A 19,409-nucleotide genomic window follows, 5' to 3' on the forward strand; every position below is an offset into this window, starting at 1 on the left:
AATAATATTCATAGGCATTGGAAGACACAGATTATCAGAAAAAAACGTTTACTTACCGTTGTCCCATGTAACAAACTCAAAACATAAAACTCGAACAATTCGCTAAATGTTCACACAACTCTTAGAAATTTTGCATGAACGTTCTACGACGTGATATATTTCAGTACTAGTTTACATGGCTGTATCCATTTAAAATTTGCATAGATATTTTGAAAAGAATATGATAAAATGAAATGTCCCAGGGTTAATTTAGTCAGGAAACTGGAAATATTTCAGTTTAAAAAAAAAAAAATTTTCATAAAATTTTGTAAATTTTAGCACAATCGTTTTGTACTAAGTGTAAGCTTCAAAAACACAAATTATCAAACAAATTTAGCTACATATTCAATTCTAAATAATAGGTTTGCAATGTCTTGTGGAAATGTCCAAGTTAAATTCAAATTCAAATTATTTATTCAAGAAAACTCACAAAGAGCATAAAATGAACAATATAAATGCATATGTACATAAATATTGAGAAAGAGTTATAGCTGACAAAGAGATCTAATACACACATAAAAAAGGAAATATTATATTATATGGTATGATAAATATCAAGGGAGACAACCCTGTTCTTATGTAAATACTTTATTAAATTACCATATCCATACAACAAATAAATATATATATATATATGACAGAATACTAAGATGATAATTTTTCTGTTGCTTTGCTATCAGTTTTGTAAAATATACTCAAACTTAGAAATCTAGATATATTTCTACATACATTGGCATGTTCATTACTCATAAGCCAAATAAATTTGTTATCTGTGTTCAGTTTTGAACTATTCTTATTATAGCAAATGTCTATATAGGTTTGCCTAATAGTAAAATATTTTTGGCAATCTAATAAAATGTGTTTTTCATCTTCTACTTCACAAGAGGAACAGTTCTTACATGTCCTGTCATTAACAGGTGTTTTTGGTATTGTATATCTACCCAATTCAATTTGCAGTCTATGATTGCTGGTTCTATATCTACTCATGTTATATTTATCATTTTCGTTACAAATATTAACAAGATAATTTTCAAATTTGAAAATGTTTTTGAAAGTTCTATATGTTCTCAGTTTCTCACTGGTTTGAAGTTGTTGAAACCATCTAGATTCAAACTTACTTTTAGTAGATTTTATTATCCTTTGGATATCACCATTTTTCATAGAAACATGTAATTGAGTTAATTCTGACTCATTAGAGTTGAACATATTAAATTTCTTGAGAATATTTTTTATTGAGCTTAACCAGCAATTTTGATTATTTTCAATCATGAGTACATTCTCTGCAAGTGCATGAGATAAAAGTTTATCACCTGTTTTATCATTTTCAAGTCTAGTCCAATATTTTAACATAGACTAAACAATATCAATATAAACTTAAACTTTCATGCCTTCACAAAACTTTTACGGCCAAAACACAGAGAGTGGATTTCGTGAAGACTAGTTTTCGTCTTTGAAAACTATACCAATAAAAAGTACTTTAAAAGCTGTAATTGGTACACCAAATTTTATGAAGATTACAGGTTATCTATAAAAAATACGAATTAATGAAAATGTCTTGCAAGTTTGTCCGTTTACATTATTTGACATCGCAAGAAGCGTAATATCCATATGCTAGGGATTGCATGACCTGCATTCGCAGGTCCCTTCCTCCGCTTACTGTAAATATCCTGCTTTCAACAAAACGAAATGATGCACAAATATTTCAAAGAATGCACATCTATAAGACCATCAAAAAGAAAGAAAAACTTCAGTATCATAACTATATGCCATTGTATTGTCTCTTGTACCACATTAACATTAACATGTTAGTTCAGATAATAGTTTATTTTAAGGACATCCATGCGTATTGCGATCACCGAATTTTTACGAGATTGGTCACACTGAGGTCACTTTGCATACGGAAAATATATCAGGGGAATTGCTTCCTGAAAGGAAGCAATTAAAATAAAGTAAACTTCTTCTAAATATGAATAAATTAAAGAATTTTCTTCAGAAAAAAAGTATATGTATGTACATAAGTTTTATAATGAAAACTATCCATTTAGATATAAAAAAAAACATATGCATTATTTTTTTTCATTTGAGGTTTCTTATGACTTTAAGTATAATTGGAAATTTGCCAATAATTTTAGCATAATTGGAAATTTCCCAATAACTTAAATAAACTCATCATAGATACCAGGACTAAATTTTGTATATACACCAGACGCGCGTTTCGTCTAGAAAAGACTTATCAGTTACGCTCGAATCCAAAAAAGTTAAAAAGTCCAAATAAAGTACGAAGTTGAAGAGCATTGAGGACCAAAATTCCTAAAAAGTTTTGCCAAATGCAGCTAAGGTAGAAAAGCCTTAGTATTTCAAAAATTCTAAATTTTGTAAACAGTTAATTTATAAATATAACCATATCAATGATAATTCATGTCAGCACATGAAGCACATAAAGTGCTGACTACTGGGCTGGTGATACCCTCAGGGAAATAAATCTCCACCAGCAGTGGCATTGACCGAGTGGTTGTAAATAAATTCATCATAGATACCAGGACTAAATTTTGTATATATGCCAGACGCGCGTTTCGTCTACAAAAGACTCATCAGTGATGCTCGAATCCAAAAAAGTTAAAAAGGCCACAAAAAGTACGAAGTTGAAAAGCATTGAGGACCAAAATTCCTAAAAGTTTGCCAAATCCAGCAAAGGTAATCTATGCCTGAGGTAGAAAAGCATTAGTATTTCAAAACTTCTAAATTTTGTAAACAGTTAGTATAAGTAAATATAAATCTTTGAAATTTAAAAACAAAGTTTGAAACCTCAAAAAGGAAGTATGGGGTTATGGTCCCTTTGGTTTAGGAATAAGGGGTATAAAAGGGGCCCAAATAAGCATTTTTTTTCTAAATCTGTTTAGGAATTAGGGACACAAAAGGGGGGAAACAAGGGTAACCTAGTTAATTATTTTAGCTGTGTTTATTTATGTTGGTACTCTTTGCTATTTGTTTGTTAGTTCTAGTATGAAATTGTTTAAACTGTTTCTAGAAACATCAAATACTGTGATTTATATCAAAATAATGGATTTATATATATATATACACTGTATATATTTTATCTAGGAAAGAACAGCTTTCTAATTCATCATGGAATGTTCATGGCCTTGGGTACAAGATAGATGATCCATTCTTTTTACATAATATTAAAAGTGATATTAATATTTTATCAGACACATGGAAAGGAGAATGTGAGTAATTCAAAGTAAAAGGATTTAACTTAATTTCAAAATGTCGTAAAAAGAAAAAAGGGTCAAGACGATATAGTGGAGATATAATCATTTACATCAGAAAAGAACATATGAAGGGAATCAGTTATTTAAAGGATGCTTCACTATCAGAAAATAGACTTTGGTTGAAGGTGGACAAATTTTTTTTCGGTTTATCAGACGACATTTATATATGTTGGTAATAAAATAAAAAATAAACCTAATAATAATCATTTAAAACAATTTTTTTTCTATATAAAAATCTTAAAAAGATGGTAAAGCTAAAGAAAATAGAATATAAAGAAAAAATATTTGCTTCACTGTCGGATAATAGTGGTAAAAGTCCATAAAGAATATTGGAACATTCTAAAATCATTTATAAAAAAGAGAACAGATGAAACGGAAGATATCCCTGAAATATTAAAAGAAGAAGACAAACTGATCCAACTAAAATTAATACTACCTTCCAAAGGGCAATAGAAAATAAACTTAAGAATATAGAAAATAATATTATGAAAAATTTAGAAACAGATAAACCATTCAGTTTCTCAGAAATAAAAAAAGTTATAAATGGACTAAAATTAGGGAAAGTTGCTGGCCCTGATAGAATTATAAATGAAGTTATAAAATACCCATTTATGATTAAAAATTATGTAAAAATATTTGATCTTATCCTACAAACAGGGAAAGACCCTAAAACATGGAGAAACTCATTTTTAGTCCCATTACATAAATCTGGAGATAAAAATGATCCCAATAATTACAGAGGAGTCTCTATGATTAATTGTCTTGCAAAAATATTTAATGCAACTCTAAACAATAGGCTTACTAAAATTATAAATGAACAATTAAGTAACAGCCAATTTGGTTTTAGAGAGAGCCACAGAACTGTAGATAGCATTTTTATATTAAAATCTCTTATAAATAAGGATTTACACAAAAACAAAAAGAAATTTTATGCTTGTTTTGTAGATTTAAGAAAGGCATTTGACTAGATGTATGGAGAGATGCTCTTCTATAAAAAGAATATAGACTCAAAACAAAGTTGCCTGCTTTTGCAGATGACTTGTTAATTTTTTCAGAAACTAAAACAGGGCTACAGTATAGTCTCAATAATTTAGCTTCATACTGTGATAAATGGCAGATAGAATTGAATATTAAAAAGACAAAATCTATGATATTTAATAGGACATGCTCTAAACTAGAAAAAGCATTTTTAAATTTTAAAAACAGTAACATTGATAATGTATCAGAATACTCATTTTTAGGCTTATTAATTAAATGCAATGGCAACATGTCTCATAGTACTAAAGAACTTGTCAAAAAAGCCCAAAAAACTTTATTTGGGTTGAAAGCTTATACAAAGTCTTTGAATAATTTACCAGTCAAAGTGACATAACACCTCATTGATTCCCTCATAAAACCAATAACGATATACAACTCTGAAGTAACATATTTGTACACATATATATATATCTCTTTTTAGAGCAAAAAATAGAGCTTTAAATTCTGGAAAAGAAGTAGATATTTTAAGTTTTGCAGAAAAAAGTTCAATTGACAAATTACACTTGCAATTTTGTAAATTTTTAAGAGCAATTCTCTGTAACCACCAACCATTTTATATAGGGGGGCCCGGCACGCATTGTCACCGATTTTCATGAAACTGAGCCAAAACATGTGATCATGTATAAAAGTAAGAAAAATGACCACCCAAATGTTGCTAGGTCATGGTTGCCATGGCAACCAAGTAAATGAGATTCCCCGCAAATTTCGAGGAATGTAACAAAAACAACTACTTTGCAGTCATTCGTAATCAAAACTAGGTTTTATCTAATGATATTTGTAAATATTTTTTAGAAACATGAAACTTAACAAACAAAATAGCACTGTCATATATAAAAAATATTTTGGCTGAATATTGTGACAACCGCAGAAGCAGAGGTGATTTTTCAATATAGTTCAGAAGACAATTTTACACATTTTGTCTGAACAAAATAGACATTTTTGCATTCACCTCCATTTAACCTGTGGTTATGAATGAAAAGTATCAAGGTTTCTTATAAAAAAAATATATAAAAATGTTTGGGAAATTGGGTTCTAGGATGGTTGCGATGGAAACAAAAATGTAACATTTTTGACTTTTTACCTCTAAAATGTAGCCATTTTATTAAAATAATCCACAAAAAGTAATTATTATTGAATGACTATGATGTAAAAACTATTGGCAATTAAGTAACCATAAATTTGTCCAAAGGTCAAAGGTCATTGATGACCTTGACCTTTGACCTTGTGTATATTAATTGAATTTTGAAATTTTGCGAGTGGAGGCATGTATTTCTGAATCAACAACAGCTTACCACTTAAAATGTTTATGAAAATGAAGGAAATGAAATATAATAGAAAGAGGCATACTATACATGGAGAAAATGATCAGGATGTTTTAAGCCACTTTTTATCAACATATGAAAAATAAAGAGTCAAGGTCATGTCAAAAGTGCTTAGCAATCACTCTTATTTGATAAAAAAATGTACCTAGCAACCATACATGATTTCATTCAGGACTATATAAACTATTACATAGACAAAGGTCTAAAGTGTTAAAACTGCCTAGCAACCATTTATATATATTAGGAAAATGCCTAGAAACCATCGATTTATATTGAAAAGGTGCATAGCAACCAATTAACTATTTAGAAAAACTGCACAGCAACAGTTTATTTTTGATTTCATTTGGACAAAAATCAGAAAAAAATAATATTAAGAACACATGTCCTATCCGGAAAAGTAAATTATATAGCAAATTTAATTTCATAAGACTGATTACACATATATACAAAAATTTAAAAGATGTCGTCTGATGAGACAACTCTCCAGAAGACAACCAAATGTTATTTAAAGACAAATTATTTATATCTACAAGAAGAAGAGAAAAGGAATATAACTGCTAAGAGATCAACCAGTTTATTTTGGTTGGAGTTGGCCTTTCAAGCAACAAAGTTATGCATAGACAATATATTCATTTTCACTCGTTATAACTTATAAGGCTTGATTATTTCATATTTTTCGTTGAATTTTTTTTTCATTGCGTACACACTGTTTTTGTATTTTAAGTAGTTTTAGATGTGCATCTAAATGTACAGAAATTTGTTTTTAGCATGTTTTGGGCAATATCATTTATCGTCAGATCAAGACACTATCACATTCATTTCGTTAAACTTCCATCATCCACATCACGAAAGATAAAATGCTCTTTCCCAACTAATATAACTACCCTGCATCTATCCATTGCTATTTTTGTATATCAGCAGTGGAAGATTAAACAAAAATTATTAAAAAAACAATACTTTGTGTGTTAAGCAAAACTTAAAGCTATTTTAATAGAGTCTCAGGGCCAATTGAGATTTAGTAATCAAACAGACTAGGCCAATCATGACCCCTTTTGGCCCCAAAAATATAGAATTATTACATTTGCTTAAAAAATAAACTCTAACGCTATTTATAAGAAAGTAGAAAGAGTGTGTTAGATAAATATGAGTCGTCTTTGACAACACAGTGAAACACGCGTTAAGAAATTGAGTCATTAATTATGTCATGCTAAAATACTGAATATACTCATCATAAATACCAGGACTAAATTTTGTATATACGCCAGACGCGCGAAATGGTAGTATTTGTGCTAATTGTAAGACGGATTTTGTTTTAAATTGAAGTGGTAGCACTTACTTATACAAATGTTGAGACAAGACATGAATTCGACAACTCCAATTTTAGACTAAAAACATTCTAAAATTAAAAAGTAATATCAAATTTGATTTTTTTCCATATATAATGATGGAAAATTGTATGTTAGAAAAGGAAAATAAAATAAAATAAAGTAAACTTAGATAAATTAACTAATAAATAAATAAAATTAAATTATAACACCAAAAGAAGAAGAAGAAGAGAACCAATTTGATTTAAATACAGGTCGATATATAACTTGCTTTGGTTCATCGAAGTTATGAACATAGTAAAATCACAGATTTATATATCAATTAGATTGTTCTCGAATAAAGGAAGAAATTCGTCATCATCACAATTGTTCCGACATTCATGTAATATATATGCAACTGGACGTACACTAATAATCCCCAAGGGATTTGAATATTTTCTTGGAAAACTATTGAGTATTAAAGTTTCAAATCAATTTTGGGATTTATTTTCTTTCTTGATATTCAATGACAGCAATTTAAAGAATAAACTGCTCGTCCGCTTTAGGGGTACATTCTTGCCAGTTGAACAGACTTATCATTACATTCAAAAATAGGGGAAAGATGACATTAAATTCGTTGTCTTTTGTTTTTAAACATCGTTGGTCAAATAGCTAAAGTATTATACGTTGTGAGACGAAGACTATTTTAATAAGGACGTTCCCGATTATGAATAAATTTGGTTGACGTTTTTCACACTTGAAAAGAATATCTATTCGTAATTATTCGATTCCATTCCAAGAAGATCCTTAAATTTCCTGTCAATTTTTTAAAATAGCTGAAGTATTACATGTAATGCGTTGTGAGATTTAAAATATTTTGATGAGAACATTAATTCCTAAGTAGTTAAATAAAGATCGCTTTGGATGGACTAAATTATATAATTGCACCGTACGACCATCCAATACAAGCAAAGTCCCTACCACAAATTCAGCTAATTGACAATGTAAAACAATTCAAACAAAAAAAATATAAAAAAACAGCCTCATTTATTTAAGAGAAAATGAACGAAAAACAAATAGGTAACACATTAACAAACGACAACCACTGAATTACAGACCACTGACTTGGAACAGGCACATACATAGATAATGTTGCGTGTTAAACATGTTAGTGGAATCCCAACCCTCCCATAACCTTGAACAGTGGTGTCATAGTACAACATATGAACGAACTATACAAATTAGTTGAAAAAGGCTTATCCATCAGATGGATAAAAATTCAAATACTATAAATACAAGTGGATGTTTTCGTTTTTGCAATTTGAGAGTAAATGATGTATCAAACGTTCAAGAATACGCATGTAATATGTGTCACTGGATATAAAAAAAAATCATCCTCAACACCTACTTCCGTATGGGCCTGGAAATTTAACAGATGATACACTTTCTAAGATTTATATTTCCAACAACGACTCACTGCTCTACATGTGTTACTAACAGCCTAAGATAGCAATTCTTTTGTTAGGTCAATTCTCTTTCGTACAATACCAGAAAACATGGAAAATAAGTTCTTTAAATTTTAACTCTGGAATTAATACCTATTTTTCGTGCGAGAAACATTATTTCTGGCGATGAGCAGACATGGGCGGAAAACAATAAAAAGATAGGTTTAATATTTGTTCATTCATTTAACATGTATAATATGAATATCATTTAGTACACTTCGGTCTATACAAATGCATAATATACCATGATGGTTTGATTTCGTCAAAAGATATAAGAGATCTGACAAATAAATTATCACTTCGATATAGCAAGACACCCATTTATAACTTTGTACTTTTACATACCAAACTTTCGCAAAAAGATAAGTCATTTGATTAAATGAGAAGTTGTGTTTGTTTTCTTGGGAGACACGTACCCAAATGAAGTGGACTTAAGCAGCGCTATATAAGTCACGGTATGGCCTTTAACAGTGAACAATAGTTCAAATATTTTAGTTCAAATATTTATTGTCATATAAACTTTGAACAATAAGTTTGTGACAAATAATATAAACATACACAAAATACATTTAACAAACAAAACCATGAAAACAAAAAAAGCAAAAAAGCAAAACAATCTATCTATATGATATATAAATATATTTTATAAATAAATCAAGAGTCCCCTGTCCTCAGTTCTAATGCCTGTTTAAAATAGGACCCTAAGCTTTCTACTTCTTTTGAGGTTGATGGACAAAGAAGATATTTATTTTTTTTCATTTTCTTGCCAGGACATAAAATCTGGCATATGTTTAATTACATTTCCTATAAAGTTATCTCTTAGTTTAGCAATTTTTTTGCAGTATAAAATAAAATGGGCTTCATCCTCCATTGTATTACAGGATGTGCATAGTCTTTTTTCTCTAGGTATTTTTAAATGTCTTCCCTTTTCTATCATTAAGTTATGATCGCTAATTCTCATTTTTGTTATGTTACTTCTCTTTTCAAAAGATTTACAGTTTAAGTAGTTTTCCATTTCTAAATTTTGCTTTAAACTTTTATATAAATACAATTTACTTTTTTTTATCTATTTTTTCTAATTTTTGTTCAAATATATTTGTGTAAAAATTTAAGAATTGATGTTTTAAGGTTTTTTTTAACAACTTTGAGTAATTTTTTCTTTTGTTTCCCTCAAGAATGGATGTGTCCATGTTGATCTCTTTCAAAATATTTTTAACATATGTAAACCAGGTATAGCAACCTGAATTATCTAAACTTTTAGAAAGTAAAAAGGATTCGTATAATAATGGATTAATTTCAGAATTTAGTAATCTTGATAAGTAAAGTATACTTTGAGTTTTTATATGCATCTCTAGTGGGTATCTCCCTAGCTCTGTTCTCACAGCTATGTTTGATGAAGATTTTCTTGTTCCGAGGATATATTTACAGAAAGACAAATGTAATTTTTCTAAACTTGATTTATCAGTAAAATTAAGGGGGTCTATATTTGTTTTGGAAATATTTGCACGTTTTTCTGCTCTAAATTTTGTAACATAAGTATCCATATAAGTTATTTCTGAATTATAAGTGGCTATTGGTTTAACTATAGAATCAAAAAGACTGCAAGCTACTTTAACTGGCAGATTATTTAAGGAACCAGTATAAGTTTTAATGGCAAACATCACTTTCCTTGCTTTATTTACAAGCTCTTCAGAGCTATGCAATAAGTTTCCATTTGATTTCACAAGAATTCCAAGAAATGAATACTCGGAGACATTTGACAAATTTTCATTTTTATATTTTGATAAAGATGTTTCCACTTTTTTATTATTTTGCTGCAGAATCATTGTTTTAGTTCTATTAATATTTAAAGTTAATTGCCATTTTTCACAATACTTTTCTAAGTTGTTCAGACTATTTTGTAGGCCTTCTTTACTTTCAGATAATATTAAAAGGTCATCAGCAAATTGTAAAGATCCTACCTTAGTATCAATTAGTTCTAATGGACAGCTACTTTCATTTGAAAACTCTGCATCTAAATCATTAATAAATAAATTAAATAAAGTAGGACTCAATGAATCCCCTTGTTTAACCCCTTGTGTGATTTCAAAATATTCTGAATGCCACTCTTGATGATTGAAGGCAGATTTTGTTTCCTCATACTGTCCTTTAATAATATTAAATATTTTTTTCCCTGCTCCTGCCTTATACAGTTTATAAAGTAAAGCTTTTCTCCAGACAGAATCAAAAGCCTTTTTTAAATCTACAAAGCAGGCATATATTTTATTTTTATTTTTGTGTAAGTATTTGTTTATTAAAGACTTAAGCACAAATATACTATCAGTGGTCCTGTGATTTTTTCTAAAGCCAAATTGAGTATTACTTATAGTATTTTCCATCAGTTTAATCAATCTTTCATTTAATACAGCATTAAACAATTTTGGTAAGCAACTTATCAGAGATATTCCCCTGTAATTATTAGGATCAGTTTTTACTCCTGATTTATGCAATAAAATTAAGTATGAGTATTTCCATTTTGATGGGTAAATATCTGTATTCAAAATTAGGTTAAACAGTTTAACAATACTTTTGATAAATACATTATTACTAAATTTTACTATTTCATTTATAATGGTATCTGGCCCAGGCGCTTTTTCTTTTTTTAGCTTACTAATAACATTTTTTATTTCAGAGTATTTTATTGGAGCATCTGTTTCTCTATTAGATATTATGTTCTTTTCAATATTAACAAGTTGTTTTTCTATTTCCTCTTTCCATTTTATATTTACAAATGTGGGTTTTCCTTGGTCATGAATATGCTTCGTAATTATTTCTGCATCTTTTAAAATTTCTGGCACTTCATTACCAGTATTTTTTTTTTGTTTTTCATTCCTTTAAGTATTTCCCAATAATCTTTAGGTTTCTTATCAAAACTATCTGTTAATGAGTTAAATATTTTCTCTCTGTATTGTGCTTTTTTAAATTTTACCATTTTTTTAAAACTTTTTAACAATTCAAAATATTTCTGTTTAAGTTGATTATTTGGACATTTTTTAAGTTTATTTCCAATCCTGTTTATTTCTTTTTTTGTCTCATATACACAATTGTCTGACCATGCCTGTCTATATTTTTTTCTCTTACTTTTAATTCTTTTTGTAATTTTACAAGTAATATCAGAGATAAAAGTATATTGTATAATTCAACTAAATGTGAACATGAAAGAATTAAAGCAGACATATATATTTTATCTATACATATACAAAACATATTTTGAGCCTCAAATCTAGCATATGTCTATTTTACAACAATTTCGAGTCTGACTTGTCACTTTCACATTCTTTGAAGCCTTCATAAACACCATCTTGTGACGGAAATGCTTCCTTAATAATATTAACAACAATACAATACAATACAATAATAATTTATTAACGTCTCACCATCAATAATACAGTATACACATTTCACATTATAAAAGTAAACCTTTTAAAAATTATTAATGCCATTCTAAAAGAATTATGAGAGACGGATTAAAAGGAACTAGTATTTACAAATTTTCAAAAAGCAATTATAAAACAAAAGTTCAATTATAAAACATATTTACATCAATTATCGGTATAAAAAACGTCGTCTACGGTCTAAAATAAGCTTGCAGGTTTTGGCACATTTTTGTATCACATTAATATTATCACTCGCTAAAATAAATGAAAGTTTCAAAGAAATCGGCAATAGACTAAAATTTTCGTTTTCAAAGTTTAAAAACTTATACAGTTCGTCTCTAAGATCGTCGTATAACGGACATTCAGTCAATACATGCTCCTCGTTTTCAATTTTATCGTCACAAACAAAACAAGTTCTTTGATCTATTGGAAGACTCTCGTAGCGTCCTGTCTCCACACGTATTGGGGCAACACCACAGCGAAACTGAGAGTATGCTCTTCTGTGCGATGGTATTATAAGTTTATCTAAGTAAAGTTCTGTATATACATCCTGTTTAAATGTTCTATAAGTACGTAGTTTGTTACCTCCTGGTCCATTTCGTCTGGTAGTGTCTTTATGCAAATCTTCATTCCATTTCTGTTTAAAGTCTGACATAAGTTTTACATGTACAGCATTGTTAACTTGCTGCTTATCAATATCAGTGTCATTAAACAAGTTCGCTATACCACATGATTCGAATAGACTATAAATTCTAAAGTTCGAGTTTTTGCACACTCGATGACGTCTGAAACAACACAAGCTGGAATAGTCACTCTGTTTCTCTTGCCAAGTGGTTGCTCTTTTCTGACCCAACAAACAAACTGACGATAAGCCATTAGTCGGCTTAGGCTGTGAGTTAGTATGTCTGGAGCTCTCCCTCTATTGGACTTGTGCCTCCAAAAACTTATATAGTTGGTTTCAAGAACAACCGGGTTCAGACAAACTGTTCTGAAAATCGATATTGTCACTAGTGCATTCACCCAATTCAATATTGCCATCAAAGAGTGTAAATTCGTGGCAACAAAGACATTCCGTCATTAACGGCATAACTATGCATTTAGTACACGAACACCAATCTGTGTTAAACTGGCGAGGGTTGCTAAGGATATCTTGATTTCGGGAACTTTCTGCAGCTTCCATTTCATGAAGCTCTTCTTCGGTATACTCTGGCTCTAGTGCGTACCCAAATTGACCATACTCGTCAAAATATGCCTCTCTTGACGGACTGGAACCACTGTTAGTACTATCATTATCCGGACAAGACATTTTTATAGTTATGATTTTGTGATTAATTTTTGGACCATATATATGTTACAGTAAATAGGTGAAATTAGGAATTACATGTAATTACTAAAATTTAGGAATTACTTGTAATTCCCGATACACTTAGTAAATACAAGTAATTCCTAAAACGGACCAGTAATTACCAGTAATTACTAATTTTAAATTGAATTTTTACACCTATTTACTAACTGTTAAAACAATGTTGTAATATGGTCAGCTGATCAAAAGTTATGGTAATACTAACTAGAAAATTAGCGAGTACTCTTAAAAAGGTGATCAGCCTAAAATGTATCTTTTTGTTGTAGGTGCACTAGCTACGAGAAATAAGAAAAAAACTAAATAGGATTTTTTTTATTGTTAAATCATTAATAAAAATGATATAATAGTTAAATTATAATTCACTTTTAGCAGCCAATCTGGTTCTATTTTGTTAAATAAGCTGAGGAACATGGTTGATGAGTTGTGCACTTGCAAGTTAATAATTTGACCTCATTGAATACGTATTCATGGGACCTTCAATTCAACCCCTGCTGGAGATGGGTTACTGATGTATTTAGCTATTAAAATTGTAAGGGTTTTACGGAAACCAGTGCCTCGCCTACTTTTTCTGTTAGTTGCAGGCTCAACAAAAATGGGGGAAACAAATCCTCTAGATACTATCTTTTGACTAATACTGTAAGAAGTTTCTGTCCAAATTTCGTAAAAATCCAGGAGGGGTTGTGAAATCTAATAAATGTTTTAAAAACCTTAGCTGCAGAGTGTTTGTAATGTTAACTGAAAAAATAGTCCATTTATAAGCTATATACGAAAAGGATTATTTTTTACAAATATTACTTCTGAATCGATTATCTTAATATGATCATAAAAAAGCTTCTGTCCAAGTTTGGTAGAAATCCAGGGTATTTTGGAAAAGTTGTTAAAATTTTAAAAACTTTAACCACAGTGTGAATGTAATGTTACCTGGCATAAAAACTAAGTTCATAATTTCGTACAAACTCGAAAAAAAACTTGAAATTTATCTTATGATCATAAAAAGGCTTCTGTTCAAGTTTGGTAGAAATCAAGGATAAAAGAGGGACGAAAGATACCAAAGGGACAGTCAAACTCATAAATCTAAAACAAACTGACAACGCCATGGCCAAAAAATAAAAAAGACAAACAGAAAAACAATAGTACACACGACACAACATAGAAAACTAAAGAATAAACAACACGAACCCCACCAAAAACTAGGGGTGATCTCAGGTGCTCCGGAAGGGTAAGCAGATCCTGCTCCACATGTGGCACCCGTCGTGTTGCTTAAGTGATTACAAATCCGGTAAATAGTCTAATTCGGTAGGTCATATTCATGAAAGGGAAGGGGATTGTAGTTACGACGTAAGGAACATATCCGATATCATTTGTGAAACGGTTATTCCATAACGGTCAACCAACTCGTGATGGCGTCCGTAAAATTTACGAAGGGATGATTTCAACTTTACCATTTGGAACTCTTGGTTTAATAGCTTCCTTGTGAGCAGCAAACCTCTATCAAGAAAATCATGATAGGAAATGCAAGCACGGGAATATCGTATCAATAATTTAGGTAAGTTATTAAAATTAAAAAAAACACAGAGTAAAAATTTGTGGACGCAGCTGATGAAGGAATGTAGGTTGGTTGGCTATGTCTCACTTTTGATTTCTCAATTTTGGATTGTCATTGCCTTGCATGCTGAAAAAGACTTTTAGGGGGTTTCAAAACTTATATAACAACCATTTTCCAGTTTCAATTTACAAACACTAAAGAGTATACACTTTCGATGTGTCTTATATTCCTTAATCCTTAAGTAAGCCCTAAAAATTCCTACACTTTTACCTTCTTATTTGGTATCTTGAATTATCTATACTATTGAACGAGAAGACCTCATTTTGGGTGTCGCTTCTCCTCCTTCCACAATAAATTAATCATCATGCCTCTGTGTCCTATAGGTAACATGTATAGTCGCATTTGTCATCCATTCTTATGATCATTCAGTTGGGGTTATTTTGGGATAAAAACGAAAAAGAATGCGTCCGGATATTTTCCCGTCATTGGACAAAACTTTAAGTCAGATTAGACTTCCGGTTTGTGTTTTTCTGTACTTTGAACATACAAAGACTATGAATAAAGATCAATAAAGTATATACATTTGCTTTCTGCTGTCATTTTGAGTTCTAGCATGTATCATCCTTGCTTAACGTGTTTCAGTTTGGGTTATTTTGGGAGGAAAACGAAAATGAATAATATTTGCTATTTACTATCAATTAGTTTACAGTGGCGGATCCAGAACTTTTCATAAGGTAGGGGGCACTGACTGACCTAAAAAAAAGGGGGGGGGGCGTTCCTCTCATGCTTCAGTGATTCCCCATATAATCAACCAATTTTTTCAACGAAAAAAAGGGGGTCGTTCCTCTCATGCTTCAGTGATTCCCCATATAATCAACCAATTTTTTCAACGAAAGGCGGGGCAGGGCCTGCAGGCCCCCCATGGGATCCGCCTTTGGTTTATAATCAACGGCGGTCACTGCGGATATATTTCTGTACATACTTACATACATTTACTATGAATAACTGTATTTGTTATAATTTACTATAAATTCCTTTTCTGTACCTTGAACATATGATACAAAGACTATGAATAAAGTATATAAATTTGCTTTCTGCTATCATTTTGAGTTCTAGCATTTATCATACTTGCTTAACGTGTTTCAGTTTGGGTTATTTTGGGAGGAAAACGAAAATGAATAATATTTGCTATTTACTCTCAATTAGTTTACAGTGGCGGATCCAGAACTTATCATAAGGGAGGGGGGCACTGACTGACCTAAAAGGGGGGCGTTCCTCTCATGCTTCAGTGATTCCCCATATAATCAACAAATTTTTCTCAACGACCCCCCCCCCCTTTGGGATCCGCCTATGGTTTACTATCAACGGCGGTCACTGCGGATTTCTGTATACATACATTTACTATGAATAACTGAATAACTGTATTTGTTATAATTTACTATAGATTCCAATGGTTATCTTGGGTTGGGGGGGGGGGGGGGGGGCGGGGCTCTTTACTATTCATGGCGTTCACTGATGTATATATATATATATATATGTAAGTACCTCCGACTTTTGATACCTCTCCTGAAATTCTCTGTATAGTAATTAAAGTATATATGCATGTTCATAGAGTACAGAAAAACAGAAGGTATAAAAATAGGTATTTGGATAATAGGGGGAGGGCAAAAAAATGTGCCCAGTCCCTAAGTACCTTTGATTTTTGATACCTCTCCTGAAATTCTCTGTATAGTAATTAAAGTATATATGCATGTTCATAGAGTACAGAAAAACAGAAGGTATAAAAATAGGTATTTGGAAAATAGGGGGAAGGCAAAAAAATGTGCCCAGTCCCTAAGTACCTTAATTTGATTTTTGATACCTCTCCTGAAATTCTCTGTATAGTAATTAAAGTATATATGCATGTTCATAGAGTACAGAAAAACAGAAGGTATAAAAATCGGTATTTGGAAAATAGGGGGAGGGCAAAAAAATGTGCCCAGTCCCTAAGTACCTTTGACTTTTGATACCTCTCTTGAAATTCTCTGTATAGTAATTAAAGTATATATGCATGTTCATAGATTACAGAAAAACAGAAGGTATAAAAATCGGTATTTGGAAAATAGGGGGAGGGCAAAAAATGTGCCCAGTCCCTAAGTACCTTTGACTTTTGATATCTCTTCTGAAATTCTCCAGTCAGTATATTTTTTTTACAGTTTACATACGCTCTATTTCCCCGCGATTTCGCGGGTGTGTTCTAAAAAAATGTGCCCAGTCCCTAAGTACCTTAGACTTTTGATATCTCTTCTGAATTTCTCCAGTCAGTATATTTTTTTTACAGTTTACATACGCTCTATTTCCCCGCGATTTCGCGGGTGTGTTCTAGTGTCTTTAATTTTAAAACAAAAATATCAAGTTAGTAAATAGCTGTAAAAATGACAAAAAAAAATCAGTGAATACCAGTAATCACTGAAACAACTAGTAAATACATGTAATTACTAAATTGGCTAGTAATTACAGGTATTTACTGAAATGTTTAGTAATTACGTGTAATTCCTGATTTCACCTATTTACTGTAACATATACACTGTCCTATAGAAACAAGCACGCACAAATCATAAGAGAAAAATATGTGAGTAAAAGTTAATTGAATTACCAAAGTTAATATCCTTTGGTCTCTAATGTATGTTAACTAATTAATGTGTTTTTATAGGCTAGCTCAAATCCTCATCCAAATAATATAATCTATATGTAATAATCGTTTCCTACCACACCGAGATTTAATGCCAAGCGTTAGACATATTTTAGGTACTAATTAAGTAATTAAATGAACAATAGATAACAATAATTAATCATAAATGTGCAAAGATTTTTATTCGTACATATTGTATTCCGCCTCGGTAGAGTTATCTTCAGATAGTTTCAGATATTAATTAATACATGGGTTTCAAAAGTCTAAATGTAAGTGTTCTCGTACATTTTTTTGCCTAATAAAGACAATCAAAATGCTTTGGTAAAGCTATTTCTAATTTCTAAGTTTCCCCTTTTTATGAGACATAAATCAAGGACAAGAGGTGTATATCATTTCATTCTGACACATAAATTAAGTTTCCCTTCTTTAACCGAAAATTGTTTATTTCTTAGTAAATTAATTTATTTGAATTCAAAAAAATAATAGCACCAAATATAATTAAATAATTCCACGGCGATCTATTTTCATTTGTCACCAACTTGAATATGTATTTAAAATGTGTGTATTAAATGCTCCCTTGTTTTATAATCCACTGATCCGAATAGACAGTCACACCTGGCAAGGTGTGCCCTAGAGGCGTGGTTAAATACCGAAGTGCAAATAACAATTTACCTTTCAACACGCCATCTACGAGTATTGCCACAAAACCTTGAATACACACATCGTAAAAACCTAGTCATAGCAGAGACAGTAAAACGTCAATAAGAGTACACCAACATATTGTCTTTACAGATTATTGTACTTTAACTTGTTCACCTTATCAGTCCGAAAATGCATTAATTAAAAATAAATTTATAACTTTTTGTGTTGTCTAAAAAAATAATTCGAATATATACGTTTAACATAGAAAATTTATCTCATGAATGTGTACAATTGCACGTCTGTGCGTTTTATCTTCTTATAATCGGCTGGTTATTAGATAAAGCATAAATCATCGGCGCGCTTACGATTACGTTAAAATATGATTAAAAACCAAGACTTTTAATGATTGTATTTTAAATCCCGACATGCAAAAACCAGGAGAAAACGTCACGACCTACAGGAAGTTGTTAATATTTTTTCATTAATTATTGAATTTCTCCTTTATTACTGCACATATAGCGATAAAACTTTGTGAATATATATATTATGTCATAATGAACATATTTAAACCATAAGTAAAAAAATCGCGAATTTTCTTAAGTGCTGACACAGTGCTATTGATGAGTTAGAAACTCAGGATGATGATGATATCGTCCAGGACGAGAATGATGACGACCAGGAACACGTTGCTGAACAGCAAGATATTGGGATTGAGGGTGACGACCTTCCATCTGAAGAGAGTGATACAGTTGATCCAGTACTTGAGCCTGATGAAGTGTTGGAGACCGATCAACAAGTAGCTGACACTACATTATCTGATGATACAGAGGAACCTGGGCAAGACACCACTGTTGATGAAACAGTAGATAATGTCCCTCAACCGGACATTGAAGCACCATGGATAGAACCGAGAAGATCTGTACGTACCAGAATATCGACAGCTACCACGAGCAAGGATTTGTATAGTAAGACACCTATACTATACAAATCCTTGCCACGAGGTATAAGGATTTTATAATATCCAAGAAGAGTCAGCCACAACCTGACTGGAAGAGTAGAGCCGATTATCTGAAGGATCTTGTTTCTAGTGATACTTTTAAAGGCATGGAGGACCAGATTCTAGCACGCCTTTTGAAGGTTGCCACTGAGAAGTGATGGCATATTTTACAGACGATCAGTATTGATTACGAGGACGTCAAATTTTTTTCTCAGGAGGAGGAGAGATATTTGTGATGTCATGGAAGACATTCATTCTCCAACAGAGGGGAGGATGTGGTAGTGTGGATTTTTA

The sequence above is a fragment of the Mytilus galloprovincialis genome, chromosome 3, assembly GCF_965363235.1.
Source record: "Mytilus galloprovincialis chromosome 3, xbMytGall1.hap1.1, whole genome shotgun sequence".
In the NCBI taxonomy this organism is placed as follows: domain Eukaryota; kingdom Metazoa; phylum Mollusca; class Bivalvia; order Mytilida; family Mytilidae; genus Mytilus; species Mytilus galloprovincialis.